The sequence below is a fragment of the Aulonocara sp. 'chitande type north' Nkhata Bay genome, linkage group LG9 (genome assembly GCF_057382095.1).
Source record: "Aulonocara sp. 'chitande type north' Nkhata Bay isolate Kocher_YH1m ecotype deep benthic linkage group LG9, A_spYH_male_GT1.1, whole genome shotgun sequence".
NCBI classification, from domain to species: Eukaryota; Metazoa; Chordata; class Actinopteri; order Cichliformes; family Cichlidae; genus Aulonocara; species Aulonocara sp. 'chitande type north' Nkhata Bay.
In genome coordinates, this window is record NC_141352.1 from 11420814 (window position 1) to 11445694 (window position 24881).

Here is a 24881-nt window from a genome sequence, read left to right on the forward strand (position 1 = left end):
TTGTCTCATTTCTCTTACTTGTGTTTTGAACAAATGTCTACCCCTGACAGAGATATAAAAAGATTAATTTTGGAAAATGATCTTTTAAAGTTGTGGTTTGATTTGCTCAGCTTATCAGAGTTTCCTTTGTTGGCACTGCCTCTCTGAAGTTGTTGGTCTATATTGACATGACAGCTGATTTTTCAGCTGGACGTCCATGATGTGAATCTTATTTCACCACATCCCAAAGGTGCTCTATTGGACTGAGACTCAGGTAGGCTGTGGTCTGTAAATGATGTCAGTTGGTACTAAGGGACCCAAATTGTGCCAACCAAACATCTCCACGCTATTACACCAGCAGCAGGATGGATCCATGCTTTATTTTGTTTAAGACAAATTCTGCCCCTAAAATCTGAAAGTTGCAGAGATTGAAAAAAGTTGCCTGGACTGATGGGTCTCAATCTTTTCTTGTCCACTTTTGTTGATCTCGAATGTAAAGTAACCCACCCATCACGTTAATCACACTCTAGAACTTGTTTTAACATATGACATAGAAACTGAACATTTAACACTGTTTTCTGTAAACCCTCTCTTGTCTGATCGTTTGATAATAACATTTAAATTTACAATAATGGAATGAAGCCAGATAACACGCATATAAAGACCTGGGTGACCTCTAACTTCCTGCTGCTGATTATACTTGGCCTACAATACCTAGAAATATGGTATCGAACCAGATACTGTCCTATATCCTGTCAGAGTGACACTCAAAAACTACTCCATGCATTTATTATTTCTAGACTGGACTACTGTAATTTGCTATTATCAGGATGTCCTAAAAACTCCCAGAGAAGCCTGCAGGTAATCCAAAATGCTGCAGCAAGAGTACTGACAGGGATTAGTTGTTGTTCCTAGAATATTTAAAAGTAGAGTGAGAGGCAGAGCTTTGAGTTTTCAGGCCCCTCTTCTGTGGAACCAGCTTCCAGTTGGGATTGGTGAGGCAGACACGATCTCTACTTTTAAGATTAGGCTTCAAACTTTCCCTTTTACTAAAATATATAGTTAGGGCAACATCAGGTGACCCTGAATTCTCCCTTTTTAATGCTGTAATGGGTGTAGGCTGCTGGGGGATTCCCATGATGTATTCAGTATTTCTTCCTCAGTCAGCTTTCTCACTCACTATATAGAGCTCTCTGCATTGAATCATACTTGTTATTAATCTCTGTCTTCCACAGCATGTCTTTTCTCCTGTCTTCCTTCTCTCACCCCAACCGCCTGTGGCAGATGGCTGCCCCTTGTTAAGGTTCAAAATATTGGGGATGGAGACAAGAGAAAAAACCACAATAACAACACTGGTCCGGCCGGGTTGAGTCAAACGATGATTTAATGATCACACACGTGGGAGATGGACACTGATGCAGACAGCCTCAAAATCTCAAAATGGTGGAGCATTGCTCAAACTTTTATAACCTCTGGTGCCTCCACCTTATCATAAAAAGCCTAAACATTCACATGCTCTCTCTCACACAGCGCCTAAGCTACGACCTTGGCTCCCTGTTTATCTGCTCCTGCTGAAATGGGGCAGAAAACTCCAGCACACTCTGTTCTCTTCTACTCAGACAAATTAGACAATAACCTTCTGCGAACAGTATTTCTTATAACTCAGCAATATAATGCATCATAAAACAATATCATTCATTCACAACAAGTCAGCAATTTAATGTAATGCAAATCAGTTTAACTAATGCAATAGTTATCAGCTTCTTCTAATTCAGGAGAATAATGCAAACTAAAACTACATAATAATTCACAATCTTTAATTAGGGGTATAACATGGCATAAAATAATATCATAATTTTACAATTCCCCCTGATGAGGTCATTAGAATAATGACCTCACAAACACCCTGTAGCCCAGTGTGGCCGGGTTCATCTCTTCTCACTCCTGAGGTCCTTTGTCCCCCTGAGGGGCAAACCATATGTAAGATGACCTCTGTGTTTGCGCAAGTCAGGTGCAAGACAAACTATTACTACAAGGATAGCAGGTCCAGATGACACTCCCCTGTTCTCCCACAGCTTTATTTGGTGTTCCCTGATACCATTCAGACGTAGACTAGAACCTCTGTCCGAAGAGCTCTTAACCTTTATTTTATTGCTGCAGCTACCAGTGTCACAGATCAGGGGATTATTCTGCTCCGATTTCAAACAACGATCTGTGTATTCTCCAGAAAAAGGAACAGGAAGGTGTCCCCTTTTTGCCCAAAAGCCTCTCGAACTTCGTTGGTCTGGTGTTCCCGGATTTCCGCCAACCCCTTCATGGTTATTGCTGTGTTTATGGGATCCATCCTTTTGTGGTGACTAGCTGGAGCCCAAACGCCATGACCCTTGGACCCAGTTGATGTCTCGGCAGTCACTGTGTCTGACTCTGCTACGGAGGATCCTCGCATCTCTGTGACCTCGTCTGGTGTCTGTTCCTTTCTCTGTAAGAGACAGAAAACCAAAACACCTCTCTTCCTAACCCTAATAATCTAATGTTGTTATCTACTGACCTTCTAGTGATTCAGAATTGGTCTAAAACATTCAGAATGTCCCAGGGACTTATTCTAATCATATCCTATGTGTGTGTAAGCAGTGTTTGCATTTAGCCCTCCGCACTCAAGGCATTTCTTACACTTTATCAGTCCGGACAGTCACGCCGAACGAAGCTTCTGACCTTCAAAAGGCCGAGTGCCAACTCGTTATAAGCACATTTGCAAGGTGTGTCTGAAGATTATTGAAACCCCTCTTTTTAACAAAAGACAAAAAATTAACAAATCTTCTAAACGCTATTCAGTTCATTTCAATGAGTAATGATTAAACATGAAAGTGATAGTTTATGCTTTTTCACTGATTCTCTAAAAGGTCCGTCTTCTCGGACCGCTATTAGCTTAAGCTTTACCATTCCTAAATTATTAAAGACACAAATGAAGTTATAAAATGTTCAAATAATCCTTGTTTGATGTTAAAGCTCAACCTTCCCCCCCTTTTTTGACACATTCCAATGTGTCAAATCAACGGAGCTAGAACATTCAAAAAAAAATTAGGCAGCTACAAAGTTTCCCAGACTCTTAAGGTGATCCGCGTGTAACGTTCTGACTCAGGTATTTAATATTTTAATAAATCTCGTTTAATTAACTGCCACTATTTAAACTAACCTTAAAGACATAATTTAAGAAAAGATCACAAAAAATAACATGATATCAGTGTTTTGTAAGCGCGTGCGGCCCTCCATGCTCGAAGCCTTTTCCCTCAATAGATCAGTCAGACATTCACGCTGACTGTAGCTTTTAACCCTTATTAACTTGAGCACAACTCTACAATGAGCAACAAGTTGCAATATGTATAAAAACGATCATGGTTACACTTGCAATGAAAAATTATATCATTATCCTAACACCTGTAAATAGAAGATTCATCAGACGTTATAACAATCACAGGAACACAGATGTTAGTATAAGGTCAAAAGCTTCAATAAATGATCATCGATGCAATGCTTGTTGCATGATTCTCATACAATAATAATGCTGACATTGAAAATAACAGTAAAACACCCCCTTTTGTCCCGTTTCACTTGACACCTAAACGTTTATAAATGCCTCTCTAATTCTTGATTTTATTTCCCCCTTTTCTCCCCTTACTGACCACAGCAGGGGGATCTTAGTTTTGAATCAGCCATGAATCCAGCTCACCTGATTCATCAGTGAGCTCCACCATCACTGGCGTCTGACAGGGTGGCGCTGCATACTCTTCCTTTAATATCACTATTTTCAACCTGTTAATGAGAGTGTTTAAACCTGAAGTCGACTACGTCCACAACAAGTCAATACAGCTGTAAATGTGGCCAATTATCAATCTATTACCAATCAATAACAACAGATAACTTCTATTTTATGCATGCTTTTAATCAACCACTCACCCAGAGGATCTCCAATCCCAGGAAATGCCTTCTCCTCCTTTAATGAGTCTGTCCTCCTTCCATGCCCTGGTAACTGGTCCATCCAGAGCCATATGATCTCAAATATACATACGACAAGCCAAACCACACCTTGGTCACACCAACCCCCTTTCCACCCCCAAAATGTCCAATGCCATCCTAGTATGGACTGTCAAAAGTGGCTTTAACGCTGACTGTTCTGACAATCAATTTTATAACGTTCCTGGTCAGATTTGCCAATCTCTGCACCAGAGTTTTAAACGTTTCGCCATTTTCATTAGGTTTTATCTTTTATTTAGTTTCGACTCCAGATTTTCAATTTTTTGCCAGTTGTAATTAGTTTTTACCAATTCTTTGCTAGTTTAGTCTAGTTTTTATTTTCTGAAAATCCTTAGTTTCAATTTAGTTTTATTTGTGTTTTGCAAAAGTTAAGTGTAACAAAATCTCAGTTGCATCATATCAGTCATGCTCTTCTAATTATCCTTGGGTGTTGAGACTAATAACTATTAACTCTTGCCGCACCGAGTGGTCCTAATTTTGGTTAAAGTTAATTGATAACCTTTTGAAGGCGATTGTTTCACACCTTTATTTAGATGTCTCAGTCCTGTTATCTCGGGATGCATCACGCTGCCTTATCTGGGGTTAGCTATTTTCTTGGGATGCGAGTTAAGTGGGTGAGCTCTTCAACGAGGGGGAGCGTGCTCCCCCTGATGAGGTCTTCTAGGTAAGCTAGGTTAACCTTCTTGTGTGAGCTTTTCAAGTGCACTTTTAAGGTTTGTGGGATTTTTTGTTTTATAAATGTCCCTCAAGACCCCCTGATGACCCAGTAATTCATTTTTGCGCACTGTAGTACACATTTAGTTTTTTGCTTGTAGCTCTCATACTCTACTTGCCACTCCTCTAAGTCCTGATGTTTCTTAGAGAGGACAACAGAACCTTTAAAATTATATCCCATGTGTGGGGGTGTGGCCTTGCCAATTGTTTTTCCCACCTTTTCAAAATGGCTGGCGTGCCCACAAGCACATTTTATGGAAGAAAGAAAGGTAAGCTTGATATTTACAATTAAAATGTTTTGTTAAACTCAGATTTTTATTTTATTCAAAAAATAAACATCTGGTAAATAATTTCAGGGGTCTTTAAGAATTAGGCTCATTTACTTTCACAGGGAACATGACTAATTTATTAATGTGTGCTCTACACATTGGGACTTTATATTTATATTTATTTCACTTTTTCCTAATACCCAACTTTTGACAAAGGCGGAGAGAATTCTTAACACAATTATTAAGGGAGATTCAAACATAGATTTTTCAAAATATGAGAGGGTCAGGACCCACTAAAAGCCACACAAAGATTATCGAGATGCAGTGGCAGATGTAATAGAGAAAGACACAGGGCCACCTGAAATCTGTCGTCCTATCTGGTGCAAAACCAACCTGTAGTAGAATCTGGAATTTTGATTTTGAGTTAAAAATAAAATATGGGTAAAATGCAGAAATGTTTTCCAGTAAAGTAAAAAAAAAAAAAGTGTCGCAATTATAGTTGAATCCATAACACCTAATTGTTTCTACGAGATCACGTCGTTCCTGAGAGTTATCAGTGATCTCAACGTGTGAAAAGAACTCACAGTATCTGGGGTTTAAGCTCCTCTTGGCTGAGAAACCTGGGGCAAACATGTGAACAAGACCTGAATAATACCAGTAATGAAGACTTCTCTCCAAAGATCAATAAAAGGAAGCCCCAATCTGATGAGAGTCTAGCAAAATATGGTTCACTCCACTTGCCTGAAATGGTTAGCAGTCCAAGGCATTTCAGTTGTAGAATGATTGGGTACAACAATGAAACAGATGTGAGATGAGGGAAGTGCCAAATGTTCCTTTGTGTCTCCAAATAAAATCAGTACTTCCTCAGATATCCTAAATAAATTGACTTTTGTGAAATAGAAAGTTCAGTGCCATCACTTATTCCTAAACCAATAGTTTACAGCTAGTGAAGTGTCAGTGACTTCTGGGTTGGTCCCTGATCTTCATCTTATGAGATTGTTATTTTAATAACACTTGATTCCCTGAGCCTGGTTCTGCCGGAGGTTTCTTCCTATTAAAAGGGAGATTTTCCTTCCCACTGTCACCAAAGGGATTGTTGGGTTTTGTATGTGTTATTGCAGGGCAGGGGGTCCACTACCTCCATGATCCAATCTGGAGCCACTAACCCTGAGGGTACATCTTTCACCATCTTACAAAGCTGGGATTGCAGCCATTCCCCAACTCTCTGTGAATGGTACTCATGGAATTTGATCTGTGGCTGTTGATCAATGGTCATGATTTGCATATTAATGATGAAGAAACTTATCTTACAGCTCATTGTTCATTCAGTGGGCTGTTTTCGTCATTATGCAAATGTAGTGTTTACTAGGTTTGGGAAACCTGCAGTCAGCTGAGTTTGAAGAAGTCACTTGCAACACTGAAAACGCCATGTCCAGATGAACAGAATCAATTATTTTGGTACAAACAATTCACCACAAAAAAGACTCAATATTCAGAAATGCTTTAAACTGGGCAGTAAATATGTATGACAAACTCAAAACATTGTAATCTAAAACATACTGCAAAACAGTGCTGGCTCTTATTTCAGTGGGAGAAATTTTCATGGGCATGTGTAGCTAGAATTTTACTTTGGAGGAAATGGGGTCAATGCAATTCTTAAGCATGTGTGCAAATGTCCGATGGATGGATGGAACTTTATTAATGCCTCGGGTCGGTTCCTCCGGGAAATTCAGTTTCCAGTAGCACAGCACCGACAGAAGTTGCATGTTACAGATACGCTAAGGGAAATGAGAGTAAGGGTATAAGCACACAGCCCCACTCCACTGACGACTTGCTGTTGGCCAAAGCCCTCAACGACTTTTACTGCCGGTTTGATGAGACATCAAGCAGCCTTGACATCTCCACCTTCCCCAACAATAGAGACATCATCCCCCCACCTCCCCACTCCCACCAGCACAGAGCCATCACCACCATCAAAGACTTCACCCACAGGAGCCCCCTCCTCACTCCACAGCTATGAGGATTTCACACCACCATCTCCCACTACAACCCTTCATATTCATGAAGCAGATGTGAGGAAGCAGTTTAACCTTATAGACCTACCACAGAACCAAGTCTGCCTGAGCTTATCTTTATATTTTTACATGTTGTACTTCCATTTCTGGGAGCATTTCAAGTTGCTATACATCAATACAACCCTTATATCCCACATTTTAATCATATGTATGCATTAAGTCAACAGTAACTACATAAATTGCAAAAGTGGTATTTTTACACACATTTCTAGTTAAAGAAATTTCAGAGGTTCCTCCCTCAAAATTGTAAATGTAAAAAAGTTGCATAAAACAGTTTGTGTGCTTCCAACCAGACGAAATTAATTTTGAGTGTCTTCATAGTTTTATTTTTGAGATACACCAATTTGTTTATACTGCAGCCACCAACTTTGTAATTCTCATTTACATGACTTATTTAAACATTCTCCTCTTGAATGCAAAATTCTTAAAAACATCTTTTATTCTTTAAGAGTAAACAAATCTGAAAGCTGTTCCATCCTAAAAGAGTACAACAATGTGTAGTTTATGATGTTCTAAAGGTTTCAGCATCTTTTTGAATTTGTCACATGAGGAAAGGTATGAGTGAGCTTTCGTAACGTACCGTGAGTGATGCTTGTCAGCACACAAACCCAGAGTTTCTCTACAGCAGGGGTGTCAAACTCAACTGCACAGGGGGCCAAAACTCAAGGCACACTTTAGGTCGCAGGCCAAACAAGATAACCATTTTTTGAACACACTTAAACAGTTTTTTAAACATAAATATGAATAAAAACAGACGGGAATATTATTCCAGAAAAAAAAAACCTTAAAAAAACTTTAACTTTATATATTTGCTCTTCATAAAAATAGATCCTGTCAAAATTATGCAAGTTAGAAATATGAACATGCTGCCAAAAACCCCAGATTAAATAAATGAAAGCATACACAAGGTTGGAGCCGCATGTAAAGAGCTGTGGCATTACTTCAGGAATGGAACTAATAAACTGTGCGGGCCATTCAGTGTCATACTTTGCCTTGAGGGTCCCATTACAGTGGAACTCCATCTGAATCTGCACAGGTGCAGTTTTCACGTAAATGGGTTGCAAAGCAGCTCGAAATTCTCTTTGTGTGCTTCAAAGTCACCAAAGCGCCGTGCGTACTCAGTGCGCAGTGCGCTCAGTTTATCAGCAAAGTGCGCCGACATGGTTCAACATTACTTGGCAACAGTGAAAGTGAGACAAGTTGCACTGGTGCATTTGTGACAGCTTCACTTGAAATGCCTTCACCGCATCATACATGCCATGTCCATGAACTGACAGATTTCCTTGCTGAGCACAAAAACACTATTAAGAACTTTTCCCCAACTCAGCCAACGGACCTCTGTATGATAGGGAATGTCGGCAAACTCTGAATCTATTTCTCACATAAAAGACTGAAATTGACGGTGATTTAAACCTTCAGCTCAGATAAAATTTACGGTCGGCGTTACGGTGATCATTACATGCTCCATCTGTCAGTGCGCCCCAGGGCAGCTGTGGCTACAGTGTAGCTTGCTATCGCCAGTGTGTGAATGTGTGTGTGAATGGGTGAATGACTGAATGTAGTGTAAAGCGCTTTGGGGTCCTATGGACTAGAAAAGCGCTATACAAATGCAGGCCATTTACCATTTACCATTTTAGGACTTTACCACACAGCCTTTCCTGGTGTGTGATCTGCTGTTAACTCACCAGTACATTTCTCCTCCTGCATCTTTACTCTCATTCTGCCGACTTGTCCACTGCACAACACCGGCGCTCCATCTGTTGTAAGTCCAACAAGTTTGTCCCAGGACAGTTTCATGTCGGTTACACTTTGACATACGTTTTTAAAAATGTCTTTTCCTGTCGTTGTCCCGTGCATCGATTTAATGTTCAATATTTCCTCTCCACTGATGAAGATGGCGAGCTGTGCAATGCCCATCATGTCTGTACGTTCATCACAGCAAGAGAGTATGCAATAACGTGTTTGCTTCTTTCACAAAACTGTGTTCCTAAATCAGTGGCCATCTCACAAACCCGATCAGCAATCGTATTTCTCCTCAGGCTCACATTTGCCAAAATCTGCCTTTTTTTCTGGATAGCATCGCACAGCTTCATCAGAGTGGTACCGGGCTGATTTGACTGTCTCCTCTGCTACAATAAAATTTGCTTTCACAACAGCTTCACTTTGTGATTTACCAGTTTACTACCAATGTAAACTGTTGGTTTACCAGCAATGTCTGTAAACATACATTCAGTCTCCCACCGGTGCTCTCTCTTTGCCATTGTGAGGGGCTAGCTTCGCAATAACAGAAGTTTGACTTGATTGACGCGGGAATGTCTGGGAAAGAGGCCGCAGCGCTGCGTTACAGGATCTGTTGTTTGTGGGTTAATAGCACCTCATATCGTCGGGCCATGCATAACAGTAATTAAAAATAATCTATATAAAATGATCTCACTGTCCTGATATGAATGTACGCTGGGCCAGTTTGAGTGTGTGCAGTGAGAATTCAGTCAAAGTATTTAACTGGAGTGTGAAAAAATAAGCTGAACTCTACAGCTTGTGTGGTCTCCTGTGGCTTTAGGTGCTGACAAGCCTTCCAGCTGTTCTCCAGCATTTTCATTTACAGCCGTAAAATATCTCCACATGTTGCTCCTGTTTCTCTCTCTTTGCAGTCCAAATGGGTTTTCTGTGTGTAGCCGAGTCACGTGACGGCACAGTATCAAATCCGAGCAGGGCAGAAGAAGGGGGCGGAGCAAAGTTAGTCTGCCGCATAAGAAGAGGTGTTCGGACAGACAGCTGCTTCTTCATCCGCAGCGAGTAAAATAGTGAACTCGGAGGAGCATCGATCGTAAACCACTACCAACGTTTGGATCGATATCTGCATCGATCTGCCCACCCTTGTCTCCTGGATCGTAGCTGAGATCAGCGTGAACCACGTGGGTCTCTGCTCCCTGATCTGTTTCCTGTGTTTGGAAAGAGTTGCAGCTTCATCGCGGAGTTTCTCTCGGTTTGTGGGCTCATCTAAAGGTAAGCACCGAGCTAACTTTACTGTGAGTTCAGTTCATGTTGAGTTTAGCTCCTGAATGAGGTCTTCTGCTGCTCTCCTCGGTGTCTGTTCACAGTTTATTGTGAACACGTTGAGAGAAGAGTGAGAGAGTGTTTGGAGAAAAACACCAACTAATCATTAGCTCAGCATGCTGGGAGAAGTTGGAGCAGAAAAGTCTTTTCATTGTCCCTGCAGCTGTTTTTCTGCCTGCACCAAACCTCTACAGCCTCGTTTCTATTTGAAGCGATAACAGGAAATGGATGAGAGCGATCTGCTGCAGTATCAGGGTCACAATAAACTTTATTGTCCAGCTGCTGTGGATGAACACGTGAGAGGAAGTGAACTCCTACAAAGTCTCATTTTAATGAGTGTGGCTGCTGTAAAGTGATGCACAGGAAGATGTTAACAAAAACTAATGAAACAGAGATGAAAGTAAACAGTGTTCATATTTGAAAGCACAGAGAATAAAAATATATTGTGGTGGTTAATGTGCAGCTCTTGGTGATTTGGGAGAATCATGTTTCTAATCATGTTGTGGATTGAATTTTTATTTCATTTTGTCTACAGAAGTTTTTCCCACCTGTGATTGTTCGGATTGATTTGTTGGGTTGACCTGAATCATCTGAAGGTTTAAAGCTGCACTTCCCCCAAAAAGAATAAAGTATAATCAAGAAAAATGTAATAATGTCTTCCTGTGTCAAACACAGCTGCAGTCAAAGCAGGAAGGAAAGCACTGAAACCACTGATCAAAGCTCATTAATCAAAGTCTGCTGATCAATAGCAATGAGTACCATTCCCGCTGCAAGTGATCAGTGGTTGTTGATCAATGATCATGAGAATTTGCAAATTAATGCTCAATAACTGACCTCCCAGCCCATTGTTCCTTCAGTGGAGCTCGTTTCAGTCATTATGCAAGTGCACTGTTGAAGATTGGGGAAACCTGCAGTCGGTTGAGACTGAAGAAGTCACTTGGATGAGTGACGAAACGTTTCTCCCACAAAAAGCTACGTCCAGATGAACAGAATCAAAGTTTGGGGAATGGTGGAGTTTGGAGAGCGGCACCATGGGGGCTGGAGAGACTTGTGAAGTGGTGATCAGGTGTGGGCCCCTGTTATTATGAATGGTGGGGGTGGGGGGTGGAACTGGGGGCCTGAAGGAGTTGAAAGTGTGGGGTGGGGGAGTAACAGGTCTGTCCCTGTTTGTGGAAACCACAGGAGGAGCTGTTCAGGCTGTTGCTGGGTGTGAATTGTTGACGGAGTCTTTAAACTTGTAGTTGCTGTTTTCCAGACTGAAGCAGAGTCGTTAGCTGAAAACTGGTTTTAGAGGTTCATTCAGGACACCTTCTCAGGCTCTTACAGCCTTACCTGTATCATAACAAAGTGTATAAACCCCAATCCACCTTTAACATGGTCCTTCTCCCAAACCTTCAAATAGGACTTTCTGGCCCTGTCATAGTAAAGGGCTGCTTAGAATATTAGAGCCAATGTCACAAAGTTCCTCCTGAAGTATAAGTGAGTGAGAGAGTTTCCTCACTTTGCAGCACAACACGTCTCACAAGATTTCTACAAGCAATCAGAGTGAAACTTGTACTTTGTGTTGTCAGATGAACATATGAGACACTTTGACTCTTCAGTGCAGTGTGGAGCCTAACAAAGATCTGTTTTGTGTCCCAGCTGATCAGCAGGAGGAGAAGAGTCTGACGGAGCAGCAGAGGAACATTTTCAGCCATCTGGACTCGGCTGAGTCACTACAGAGGAAACAATGAGCTCAACACAGGAGGTGAGGAAAATATCACAGTTTCACCAAATAATCAGTCACGTCTAAAACTCTCATCCTCCCAACCTGTTATATGACTGTGTTGTATTTTATTATGTACTATGTTTTTATTTTATATCTATTATGTTTACAAACATCAAGAAGTCACAAGCAAAGAGAAACCACACCACAGCACATGTTTAAATAAGGATATTCATCAAAATTATTTATTAATGAAATTTCAAAACCTTTTCAATCACACAGAAAATACATGTGCAAAGCAACACAACAGTAGCCTGATATCAGACAGAACTGTCACATGATACTAAACATAATGAAGCGCTTCATTATAATTTGTAGATTCAAGCTGCTCTTCATATTTTGACCAGCAGATGTCACCAAAGAGGACTGTTGAAAAGCTTCAAGTAATGACAGTTTGTTCCACGACTGCATTTCACTGGGTTTTGATTATCGATTAAAATTGATTGTAGCTTGGATAACATGATATCAATTCATTAAAATCCTGACTTGATTTTTAAATATAAATTAATTTTGCCCAAAACGCCAGAATCTCAGGTTAAACCTCAGAAAATTTCAACAACCACCAAACGGCTAAAACAGTAAATGAGAGCATGTGCACGGATTCTGCACAAAGACGTCCGTGCCGTCGGGGCTGAAAGCTGGCTGCTCACTGATTCTGATGCGTTCTCAGTTCCTTTATGTTTACATCTTTCTTGGCGCTAGGTTCTGAAGCTGCAGGTTTTGTCACTCTCCAAACAAAACTGACTGAACCAGCAGCAAAAGAAGACTGTTGTTTACAGCTCTGTCGGGTGCTGTTTCTTTTTTGTTATTGTTTTGCTTTTTGTTTCTCTTTTTTTTTTCACTCCCAGCAACAAAGCCTCATTTCTGCTGTTCAATACAGAACAAATGTAAACTTTTTGAAATTATGCAAAATTTCAAAATGCTTAGCTGAGCTGTGTCTGTAATAAAACGTCTGTAACTTTGCTCTGCTTCACTTCAGCAGCATCAGGTAATGTTCATATGTTGATTAATGGTTTTCTTTCGTGTTTGATCCACTGCAGAATATTTTTAAACCCAGGCCAGAAAATTCTCCTTCATGTTTTTCTGTTTTATCCTCAGTTACTTTGACACAAAGGCATCTGCTGTGATGCTTACACCTCTGATGAAGTCTCACACATGTCAGCTTTCATTTTAGAAATATAAAATATGGATAAGTACATAGTGATCAGAATTCTAATATTTCTGATTGTCTGAGGCAAGATTTCCCCGAATCGAAATCAGTGATGATGCCCAGCCCTAAATTTCACTCACTGCCTGTGTTTGTATCTCTGTCACTGCAGGACCAACATGGAGCGAGAAGTCAGCGCTCTCAGGAGGCCGACCAACCTCACAGAAGAAAGGGGGAGAAGAAATACAGCTGTGACGAGTGTGGGAAAGATTTTACTAAGAAGAATTCACTAAAAATCCACCAACTCATCCACACTGGAGAGAGACAGTTCAGCTGTGACAAGTGTGGAAAGTCTTTTACCCACTCTGGAAGCTTAAAAGCACACCAATTCCTCCACAGTGGCGTTAAACCATACAGCTGTGATGAGTGTGGAAAGGATTTTAGCCAACATGCACACCTAAAAACACACCAGCTCATCCATAGTGGAGTTTCAATGGTTTTTGAAAAACATTTATTCTGAACTGTGCACCACAATTTCAAAATATTTTCTGAAAGATGTAACAGTGTACATGTTCTCACTTTCATTAGAATTGTGTTTATCAAAAGGTCTGACATAGGTGAGCTGGTAAATGCAAATAACAGCATTCTCAACACTTATTTCTTCAATACAACATGCATGTCCTTCATTCATCCCTTTGTGGAACTTCAACGCACTTCTGCTCTCCCCCATATTCCATCTTCACAAGCATATCCTGTGCGGAGATTGAATAAAAATTAGTTGACACTAATTAATGGCACAAATAATCCGGTAATCAATTCCAGCACAGTAAAAAAAGGAATCCTCTTTGAGCCATTACTTGTGTAAAGTATTTTCCCAAAAGACAAGGACACAGGCAACAGGTAATACTGAACTAAATGTAAAACCTCAACCTTTTTTATTTTTACCTAAACCGTGTGCACAAAACTCTGGAGGGATCTATGCTAACGTAGAATCCAGTCAGGACGTCTGCTACTGCTGTTTGCTCGTTTTTTTTTATGGGCGATCGTTTTCAGGCTTCAAGTAGCACCATTATACCAACATTTCACATTCTAGACATTGTTTTAGGTGTATTTGACCAAAAGTTTGACTGAAAATTCACATGCAAGCTTTTTTTCAAGGCTGTGGTATTTGCCCGCAAACAATACCTTTCAGCTAGCTAAAACAGAATGTTATGCTATCAGCGAGCAACATGGCTAATGCCTTTCACACAGCTTTGTCTCAACTCCAAAGAGCCACAGAAGTAAAAGCTAATAATAATAATTGAAACAATCTTTGAAAGAATGACTTACCAAGCATGGCAAACAACTCAAATATGTAGAGCAAAATGTTCTGAAGCGGCTTCACTTCAGCTTCGATTGGAGCCGTGCTGGGGGCGGAGTCTGTGAATTTACTCTGTTGGTGTCATAGCCCCTGTAGGAGTTCAGAGTTAAGAGGTCAAGAGTTAATGTTTCCATTGTAACACCTCCAGATTTGACATAGAAACACTCATTTTTAACACTCGATTTTAACCCTTTAAGACCTACCATAGAACCAAGTCCGCCAGAGCTTATATTATATTTTTACATGCTGTGGAGCCATTTTTGGGAGCATTTCAAGTTGCTATACATCAATACAACCATTATAGCCCAAACTTTAATAATATGTCTGCATTAGGTGCATAGTAATTACATAAATTGCAAAAAAGTGCAATAAACTACAAAAAAATTGAAAATCGTTTTTGTTTTTTTAACATATATTTCTAGTTAGAGAAATTTAAGAGGCTCATCCCTCAAAACTGTAAATACAAAAAAGTTGCACAAACTAGTTTCCCACCACAGGAAATTTATTTTGAGTGTCTTCATAGTTTTATTTTTGAAATACACCAATTTTTATACACTGCAGGAAAAACGAAAATAAATATTATAGTGCAAATTTGCAAAATAACAGCATATGCATCAAAATAAACTATTTCCAGCAGTGCAATATGAGTCCTAAGCATCCCAGAAACGACACAGAAAGTCATAAACTCAAACATAACTTTTTAAAACACAAGTATAGGCTCATAAGGCCCCGATCGTAAAAAAACTACATTTCCGTCACTTCCGGTTTCGGGCAGGTCATGCGGTCATGTGATAGTTCGCGCTGATGGACGTAGGAAGTGTTACAAACAGCTGATCGGATCGGCAAAGCGTGTTTCTGGAATATCATGTTTTTGTTGCTGCAAGTGATTTTTATGCAGTTTTTGCAAAGCTATATGTGGAAGGAAACTGTGACCTAGGACAAGCTGATGGCATAAGATGTAAGTACAACTCCTCCGGTTTCATATGCAAAAAAAATTATTGCGCTAGCTTACGTGGTTGCAGAGCTACCGGGATTTAAAAATAGTTACGCAAAATGGAGCGTGCCCGCTCCGATCGGCTGTAAAGGGTTAACTAAAGGGTTAACTACTATCATTTTACACCTCAGAGTTACATTAAAAGAATGTGACTCTACTTAGAGTAAAATTAACTCTACTTTTGCAAGAAGACTACTAACACCAAAACATTTAACACTTTTGAATTTGCTGTGTATTATTGTGTTTTTGTTCCATGTATTTTGGCACAGATTTATGGTTGTATTTTCACATCTGTTGTTTCAAAGTTTCAAAGAAAAGGTTTGGGTCTCCAAAACCTGGAAATTCTACTTTTCATTTTGTAAAAAAAGAAAAACAATTCTACAAAGTTTTGTTAGGCGTGTGACAGATCATTTTTCTCTCTCTCTGATGTAACAAATGGAAAGTTCTCTTAACGTCAGCATACCTGTTTTCATTGGCACAGACTGAGGCCTATCAGAGGAGGAGACTTGGCTGATTTCCACATTGAAATTCTACCTTCTGTACAAGCACTGTAGGAGTGGCGTTGAGGCAAAGATAATCTGGCAAATGATCAAGAATCTCAAGTGTCAACAAACCAGATTTTTCTTAGTTGAGCAGAGCTGATGGCAGTGAAACACTGAAGACATTTCTGATTTCGCTTTGTGATGTCGGAGGAGAAGCTGAAGTCCAGACAACACCAGAGGGTAAGCTGACTTGCTGCAATCCAGATCACAATCAGGCAGAAAGAAGCAGGTTTTGTTGTTATTTTCATTGCGTGTTTTACCGAGGCTGGATTATCAGCAAAACACACCTGGGGCCGAGAACCTCTGACCTCACGAGTAAGTGTCAGGTATTTTTGGATAATCTGTCAGTACAAATCTACAATGTTGTAGTATGTGAATATCATGTGTGTCAAGGAAAAGCAATAGAGAGAAAAACACGTATAAAACTGGCACACTGCATTGTGTGAGAAATGACCTGATGCAGAGCACCGTACAACAAAGCACTTTTAACAACCCAGGGTTTGTTTTCCTTATTACGCCTCACTGACTGTAACTTATCCTCATGTGTTACATGACTGTGGATTCCAGCTCAATACACCAGCTGAGGGCTATGAGTCCATTCACAATACAGAGACAGTGTTGGCAGCAGGTTCCCTGTTTCTGTATATTAAGTGGACAACAAACAGGAAAAAATGTGAAAAATAAAGCTCATCTTAAAAATCTGTTTTTCTTGTTAGTTTTTATCAGTTAAAGATAAAAACTTCAGGCTTGCTTTCAAAAATTCAGGTTTTATTATCTTTGCACTAAGATCTTTAAGAACAGTGATGCTATTTTCCAAACATTGATTAGTTGGGACCTGTGTAGGTGTAGCTTGGACTTGCTCAGGCTGCACGAGAGACAACTCAAAAATCAAAAGCAGGGGCTGACCTCTCCAGACTGAATCCCATTATATCTCTGCATGACAAATCTCCAGACTCGAGCTTTAATTTGGTTATTCTTCCTTATGAAACAAGCAGTTGTTTGGTCTTTAAGTGTTAGGAAATAGTAAAGAAGATCAGTCAAAGTTGTGAACAGCTGTCAGGCTTGGATTGGATTTCAAAGATATTTGGGATTTGTGTGTGTGTGTGTGTGTGTGTGTGTGTGTGTGTGTGTGTGTGTGTGTGTGTGTGTGTGTGTGTGTGTGTGTGTGTGTGTGTGTGTGTGTGTGTGTGTGCGTGCGTGCGTTCCTATACTGTCTTGCCCAAGGACACTTAGTAGGCATAAGAATGGAGACAGCAGCAGCCAAGGATTAGCAGATGACCTGCTCTCCAAAGCACCCCAAGCAGAAAAACCTCACAGCTGAATTACTGTTGCATTTTCTTTTTTCAGTTTTCTTTTGCTTGAAAAACATTCATGTGAAAATAGTCACCCCGTATGCTTTTCCGAAATCACAGTGAGCAAGAGCCACATGTTCAAAATACCCTCATAAAAAATGCTTGTTAACCAGAGGTCATCCATAACCAATATCTAGTTGGTAATATAATACGTTATAAAATACACCTTTTAAAAAGTAGACAGAAGATGTTTAATTGTTCATCATTTTTTATGCGTGTCATGTGTTTCGGAATGAGATCTCAGATTACTAGTAAAACAAAGTGCTCCCAATATTCAGATCTGTGCACTACATGGGGACAGTATCTTCTTATCTTTCTAATCCCCACATCCAGCTTCACAGCACAGACTTCTGCTTGATCAGCTCTGTTTTTTTATTTAACTCAGCCTGGAGTGGACTAAATGCAACATTACAGCAGTTTAGAAAATATTCCCCACCAAGTTGACCCATCGTGCATGTTTTATGTTACTATTGTTTATTTCTTCAAAACTAAAGTCGTCAGGGCTGACATTTTCTTTCCCACACAGAACGATGGACACTGGAACACCTGCAAATGTTTCCTTAAGCCTTTTGTGTGCATTGTGGAATATATGTAAAAAGTGCTTTAGAGTGTAAAATTTCAAACAGTAGAGGATACGATTACTAAAGCTGGACAAACACAGAGAATTTCCATAAAGTCTGAATGACAAAGGAAAAGAAGCTAGGCGTGTTTCTTTGTTTAGCGCTTTTTATGTGTTACGTGAGCCGTGGTGGAGAAAGAGCTCCGTTTGCTTGAGTAACCAAACACAGTACAACAAAGTGCAGGCATGCAAAGTACTGGCCTGTAGATAAGAATCAATAAAATGTGCTTCAAGTGTTACAGTGTAAGCATCTTTGTTTATAATGTAAAGTGATTAATATTATTACCATAATAAAAATAATATAAGGGCAATAAATAAGTGGCATTGCAAGTCTACAAAACGTTTGGGGTTTTTGTGTTTAGAAGCGATTTAAAGGATGTTGTTGATGACTTAAGCTTTTATATTTAACCCTTAAACAACCAGAAGGACCGACCTGATGATCTAAGACCATTTGAGCGATAGTGGTGTAACAGAAATGCTAGCATGTATAGAGGGATTCAGTCTGAGAGCTGGGTTTTGTTAATAACTTAATCAAAGTGTTTTTATTGAGTTTTCAGAAAGCATATCATTCATACAGAAAAGCTCGAACTCAAGTCCTACAACACAGTGTAAGACAAAACTATACCCAGACTTTTGTTAATAACTTAATCAGTGATTTGTGTTTTTGACGCATTTTAGTTCATGATAATTCATCTCATTATTAAATTGAACCAATGTTAGAAGACTTCTCAAACAAGAGGAAACTGTTGGCATAACTTCAAACAGTCTTTACACAAAAAATGTGTACATATATATCTGATTTAACAATCAGGGGGTCATATGATAGTTGGGTTTTTCTTTGACATTGTAGGGTCTACCTTACAATATAAAGCACCTTGAGGTGACTGATGTTGAGATTGGTACGCTGACAAAATCTTCTGAGTAAACGAGAAGCTGTTCTTAGAAGTTTCTGCATGAATGCATCACTTAAAAAATTGTCGCTCAGGTTCACTGTACAAATGAAAAGGAAACCGGCCTCTTAAATGTTAAATCCTCTGCACCGGGTTAATGTGTTCTTGTGTGGCATGTTTGCATGACATCATCCAGGAAAGTAAAAAAAAAAACCCCTCCTGAGTCTGTTATTGTAAGATTGAGAGTAGTGAAGTCTTTGTGTTACTATTTATAGAGATGTGACTCAATACCAGTCTTCAAATACCAGTTCAGTTTAAGCACACAGACTTACAAACTGTGTAAGCAAGTGATAAAAAATTTTAAAAAATTATTATGTTGTTATTGAAATGTTATTATCATTAAAATATAAAATATTATTATATTATTAGTAATAAATATTCAAATGTTATTATAAAATATTAATCGCTACAGGAAATAGATAAACAAAAGACAACATTTTTTTAATTGAAATTGTTTATATCAGGGGTGCCCAATCCCGGTCCTCGAGAGCTACTATCCTGCAGCTTTTAGATGCATCCCTACTCCAACACAGCTGAATCAAATGGTTTGATCTCTTCAGCATGCCATCATGTTTGGCAAAGGCCTGATAACAAGCCATTCATTTGATTCAGGTGTGTGGGAACAAGGATGCATCTAAAAGCTGCAGGACGGTAGCTCTCGAGGACCGGGATTGGGCACCCCTGGTTTATATGAACAGGTAATGGGACATTTTGCACGTATCCACATACTGAGGAGGCAGTGACCCAATGATATTATGTGATTAACATCATCAGTGCAGATCATATGCTTGTAATGACGTGTTTCCACGCTGTGGTATTGTTACTGATTTAAATCATCCGCCTGGCCCTCTGCCAGCGAGCCACAGTTTTACTGAACGCACCTTTGTTCGCTTCGCTGATCTCGTTCAGGTTTTCTGGCCGTGCCAAAATGAGGCCCTGTGATGGATGCCATCTTGGAAGCATCACAGATCAGCACATACCAGAGACTGGAGCGACCAGCTGCTCTAGTTTCACAGAGCGCCTCATCAGTGCAGACTTCAGCCATCACCACAAACCTACAAAGTGAGACCCATGTAACAACTTAATGTTACTGTAACAAGCTTATTGTTCCATGTGTTCTTCCTTAAGGGTGTTTTTATTCAGAGATGGTATCAGGGTAGCTTTGCATGATTCACAGCTCATTATAATCCTTATTTATCTTATAATGGATTTTTGTGTAAATACCAACCAGTCATGTGAATAAATACAGTAACTGTTGAAGTATGTTTAGCATATGAATTCAGATTTACATTTTCTAGCACTTTTGCACTCACTATGTTCATCTTTCAAATCTCCAACTGTTTACACATTGACGCATGGCTGCCGTAAAAGAAATTATGATTTTAAAGAAATGAGGCACACTTCTTCTTTACTTGGCCCGCAGCTACACTACATTTGTCTCTTTAAACCGAACTGACAGACTGACCCTGTCTTTCAGTGATGACCTGCAGATGGATGCGGTGGAGTTTTCCACGATTCTTTATCTGCTGATGAATCACAACCTAGACCTGATAAACTTTAACTTGGAGAATAAAATCGTCAAGTAAGCTTGATTACCCATAAATACGCAGTGAACAGCAGCTCCTATGCTTAAAGCCCTGTCTCTGAGAGTTTCCTGATTATCTTCGATCTGACTGTACTCCTCTTTGATTGTCTCCCTGGTCTTGATGCTTTCACGTGGCTTCAATGTGCCCAGTTTGTGTATAAAATCTCGTCTTCCCTCACCTATTGTTAGATCATCTGTTTGTTCTCTCTCTGCGTCTACATCACCTTATTTGGCCTGCATCTGCATCCTCCCTTTAAGTCCTCTCACTTACTGTAATATTAAAAACTAGAAGCAGGGAAAAACAGCTGGCCCAACATGTGCACTACTCTTGTACAACCTGACATCCAAAATGTATGAAATGAAAAAAGTAAAATGTTTTTTTTGGCCTAAAATCATATGCGTTGTTTACACACAAACATTTAGCAGAGATAATCACATTTGAATTAAAGAAACTGCTTCCGGTGCCTCAGCAAGTAGCTCAGCATGTTTGATTCAGCAGTTACCCCAAGGCTGGAACTGACCCACAGACTGTTTGCTTGCAAGTGAATTTGTTAACCACTACACCCGACGGACATTTACAAACTAATTTTTTAAACTTTGTCTCCACTATAAATCACAAATGATCTGCCACTACATAACTACGCTACATACATATTAATACATCTGAACTTTTATTACTTCACATGCCTTCATTCTGTGTTTTACTCAGGATAAGATTTTATGTTAGTCATCTGCCTCCATTTCACCCTTTCTTTACCATCCTCGTTTGTCACACCAGCCCACTGTCCTCCTTTACGACCTTCATCCATGAGGTGTTACTTCTTTCCTGGCAGCTCCATCTTCAGCATGCTTTGGCCAGTATATTCACTTTCCATCTTCTGCACATGTGCAAACCATCTCAGCCCTGCCTCTCTAATTTTTTCTGTGTTTCGCACTCATTTTTAATCCTGTCCATCCTCTTGCCTTTTTGTTAGTATCACCATCTGTAAAATATGCATCATAGCAGACCGTACTAACATCTTGTAAACCTTCCCTTGCACTGTTGCTGCTTCCTTATTTTACAAATGACCCCTAACACTCATCTCCACTTGCTTCACCCTCCCCACGCTCTCTTCTGCACCTCTCTTGTTCATTGTTTGATGCTTTGAATGTTTGACCCCAGGTATTTACTCATCCACTTTCAATATCCTTGCTCCATGCATCATCAACTTTCTACTTTGCTCCCCTCTGTCACTTGACTTTTATTATTTTTAATATTTCACAATAGCAATCGCATATTAGCCATCTTTACTTTTATTTGTACTTCTGCAAGTGAGATGAGCTGATGGTTTGTGTTTTTGTAGCCTTGCACTGTTGAGAGTTCATAAACACTTGGCTTCTTTTTTTTTTTAAATTTCTTTTTAGAAATGCTTGCGTGAGAACCAACAGTAAAGGGCTGGACGTAAAATTCTAGACTCCACCCTCAGCATTAAAGTAAGATACCTTTTCTTTGATCAGTTTTTACCCTATTCCTTATACTATCAAGTTATACTCATCCTTTTCTCTGGTGACACATGGATAATGGAAGTATATTCCACAGGTCATGACATTATCACCTGGAGAATAGTCACGAATCCTAGAAAGGTGTTCCCTCGATGGAAAACCTTGGATCCAAAATGAAGTTATTGGACCACAATTCTTCCAACTAACCTGCCTTGAAGTCATGTTAATGATTCAAAGCTCTTCAAACTTTGAAGATCATTATTTAAATCACGTCAGAAAGTGAGGACTGCTGTTGAACCTTATTTTCCAAGGTGCCTTCAGAGCAGATGGATTGATTTAGCACAGGTTTTATGCTGGACCACAACCCAAACTCAGCTGAAACAGTTCAAATTTAACTGTGGGATTCTCTCTTCTGCATATGTCTTTAGGTGTAAGTCATTGCTACACCTTACAGTACGAATGGCATCCCGGTGTGTTATGTAGCATTGTATAGTCTCAACATTAAAGCTTTTTAAGGGTCTGTACAGATACAACTGGAATCAAGTGTAGGTAACTTCTAGTTTGCTAAAGCCCCCATGTTAACAATTTGTATTGTAGTTATGACTTCTGTCACATATGTAAAGAGCAACAGAGACAGAGTGTGCCGGTGAAAATCTGGGACATCTCTTCCCCGAAAAGCACCAGCTGTGCTTGTAGTCGACTGGTTTTGTCTTCACTTTACACTTTTGCTCATGTTAACAGATTCCACAAACATTTAAACAAACCTGGGGGGCGGGGGTGGGTTATTTCCATTAACAGCCGGCTGCTGTTGGTTTTCTCAAAAACAAGGGACTTTGTTGGGGATGACTTTCAGTGGTCGAATAATCCGCATTTTTTGCCAGAGAAAAACCTGTTTTTGTTTATACTTCATTTGGAATTAATTTCCAATAAGAAAAATGTTTCCTTCCATATTTTTACCTTTTTGTTTCACTGATGTGATTATTTTTCTTCATTAAGTTGTTTTTCCAGTGAAAAATATCCATTAACTTATACACACACACACGATACCGGTGTTTGCTTACCACAGGAGTGCACAAAGCAAGTTTGGCATAGCCAGTGTGATAGGTGGCTCAAAATAAGCTAAAACCGTTTAGTTCTAAAATGTAAAAAGTTGAACTAATAGACGCTTTCAGCTGCTCCTCTATTTCCACAGAAGTCCCAAAACAGATGGATCCACATCACTTGGCACAGAATTTATGATGCAACCTCCCATTTGTCTGAGCTTAAAGTCCACAAACCTGGCCTAATGTTTCGTTCACTATGACCTGAAATTAGCAAATCAGCCCATGAACTCACCAGGAAACAATTTAAAGAGGTCCAGGCAGACAGATATTTACACAGGAGCTTAAATCTTTTTTGCAACCATAACTATCGCCCCCTGGTGGCCAGCGAGAAAAAAAAAATAGGTTTAGGGCACTTTGTATTGGCTTCACCTTTCAGACCTGGAGTTTGAAAAGAGACTAAAGAGGACATTTGAAACACCAGCTGAGTCTCCATCAGCACATAAAGAAACTATTGATTGTCCCCACTTCAGTCAGAGACGTCACAGAGAAGCATGCAGTGAAAGGAAACACTGCAAATACCTGAACTCTGTTACTCACATCAATTCAGGTGTTAATCTATTTGTTTTGTGAAATTACATACAATTCCTTATGATCTTGGGGGATAAAAATCCTACAAGTAATATTTTTTTCTCATTTGTGCTCTGTTAGCTGAAATTCCAGCAATAAACACATTTAGCAGCTAATCAGCAGTAATGAAAAGATGAAAGTGTTGCACTCGACATTAATGTGGCCTTGTGGCACACCCGTCTGCTGCCACCATCTTTACATCATCAAACACTTCAAAACTAATGCTGGGCACAAAATTTCAACTGTGGAAATCTAACGTGCAGATTTTGTATCTGGAAAAGTATCGACTGAACTGAAGAAATTATCGACGGTGGGACTGAGTATGTGTGCTGTACATCACAATGTTTTGTTCAATTTTGTTAACACCAGTGAGGTTTTTCTTGTGGTAGTGTTTTTTTAAAAACTTTTTTTTAACTCTTTCTCTCATTAAGTTGAAATTTGTAATTTTTTTAAACCTGAGTAAGCTATGAGAGCAGTTGTATGAGCTGTAGTTTATGTTTTCTGTTATTCAACTGAATGAAACAGCATAAAGAGTTTTTGAATAAATTGAGACATGTTTTCAACAGTAGATGAGTCGATGTGGGCTTTTAACTGGACTGCTAGGATGAGTCAGGATGTTGGGTTAAATTTGATTTGGAAAATAACTAAAGCTGTCAAACAAATGTAAAGGAGTAAAAAATACTGAATTTTCTGCAATAAATCTTTTAAAATAACAGCTGTAAAAATGCTGTAAAAAGACTATAATCTTAAAATGTGAGTTTAAGGTTCACCATAATCCAGTTTGCATTTGTTCCAGGTTTGCTGTACTGCAACCTTAGAGATCATCATGACTACATTTGACTTGATTCACAGAAAGTCTTAATGAAGGAGGATTTACACCTTTCTTCAACAGGAAGAGGAAATATATGCAGGCACCAACTACTGACAATGTGACACATTTAATCTCACTTTATAGGATTTCTGTTCCTTTTTCTGTCAAAGACAGAATTATCGATGAACATAATTTAGATAGACGTGTTTGGCAGTTAGCCTCTGATGGTATGTCTTGGCAGAACGGACCCCAGCTGTGAAAGGGATTAGAGTAGGACCCCTAAGAGCCTAGATCCTGATGGTGGAGACGAAGGTGGTTTATATGGAGCCTGAGTGAAGAGGGGCAAAGAAGAGGAGGGGGTGGGTTGCACAAAGGCGTCTGTAAAGGCCAATGGCAGATGCAAGGTTAGATTTAAACTATGGGGCATGACTGCTGATTGGTCTGGTGAAGGCGGAACTGGACCAGTGATAACACAAAG

General features: G+C 39.6%; 1 protein-coding gene and 1 long non-coding RNA gene across 2 annotated transcripts in view; one reads left to right on the forward strand and one right to left on the reverse strand.

Moving 5' to 3' along the window:
- LOC147321697 (uncharacterized) overlaps positions 1 to 24881 on the reverse strand; it is a 79908-nt gene that overhangs the window by 33307 nt on the left and 21720 nt on the right. The window lies entirely within an intron of this gene.
- On the forward strand, positions 9811 to 24734 carry LOC147321698 (uncharacterized). Its single transcript, XR_015131003.1, has 7 exons — positions 9811 to 10075; positions 11768 to 11873; positions 13211 to 16114; positions 19765 to 19917; positions 20333 to 20437; positions 21845 to 21913; positions 22020 to 24734. It is a non-coding gene; the product is annotated as an uncharacterized LOC147321698 (long non-coding RNA).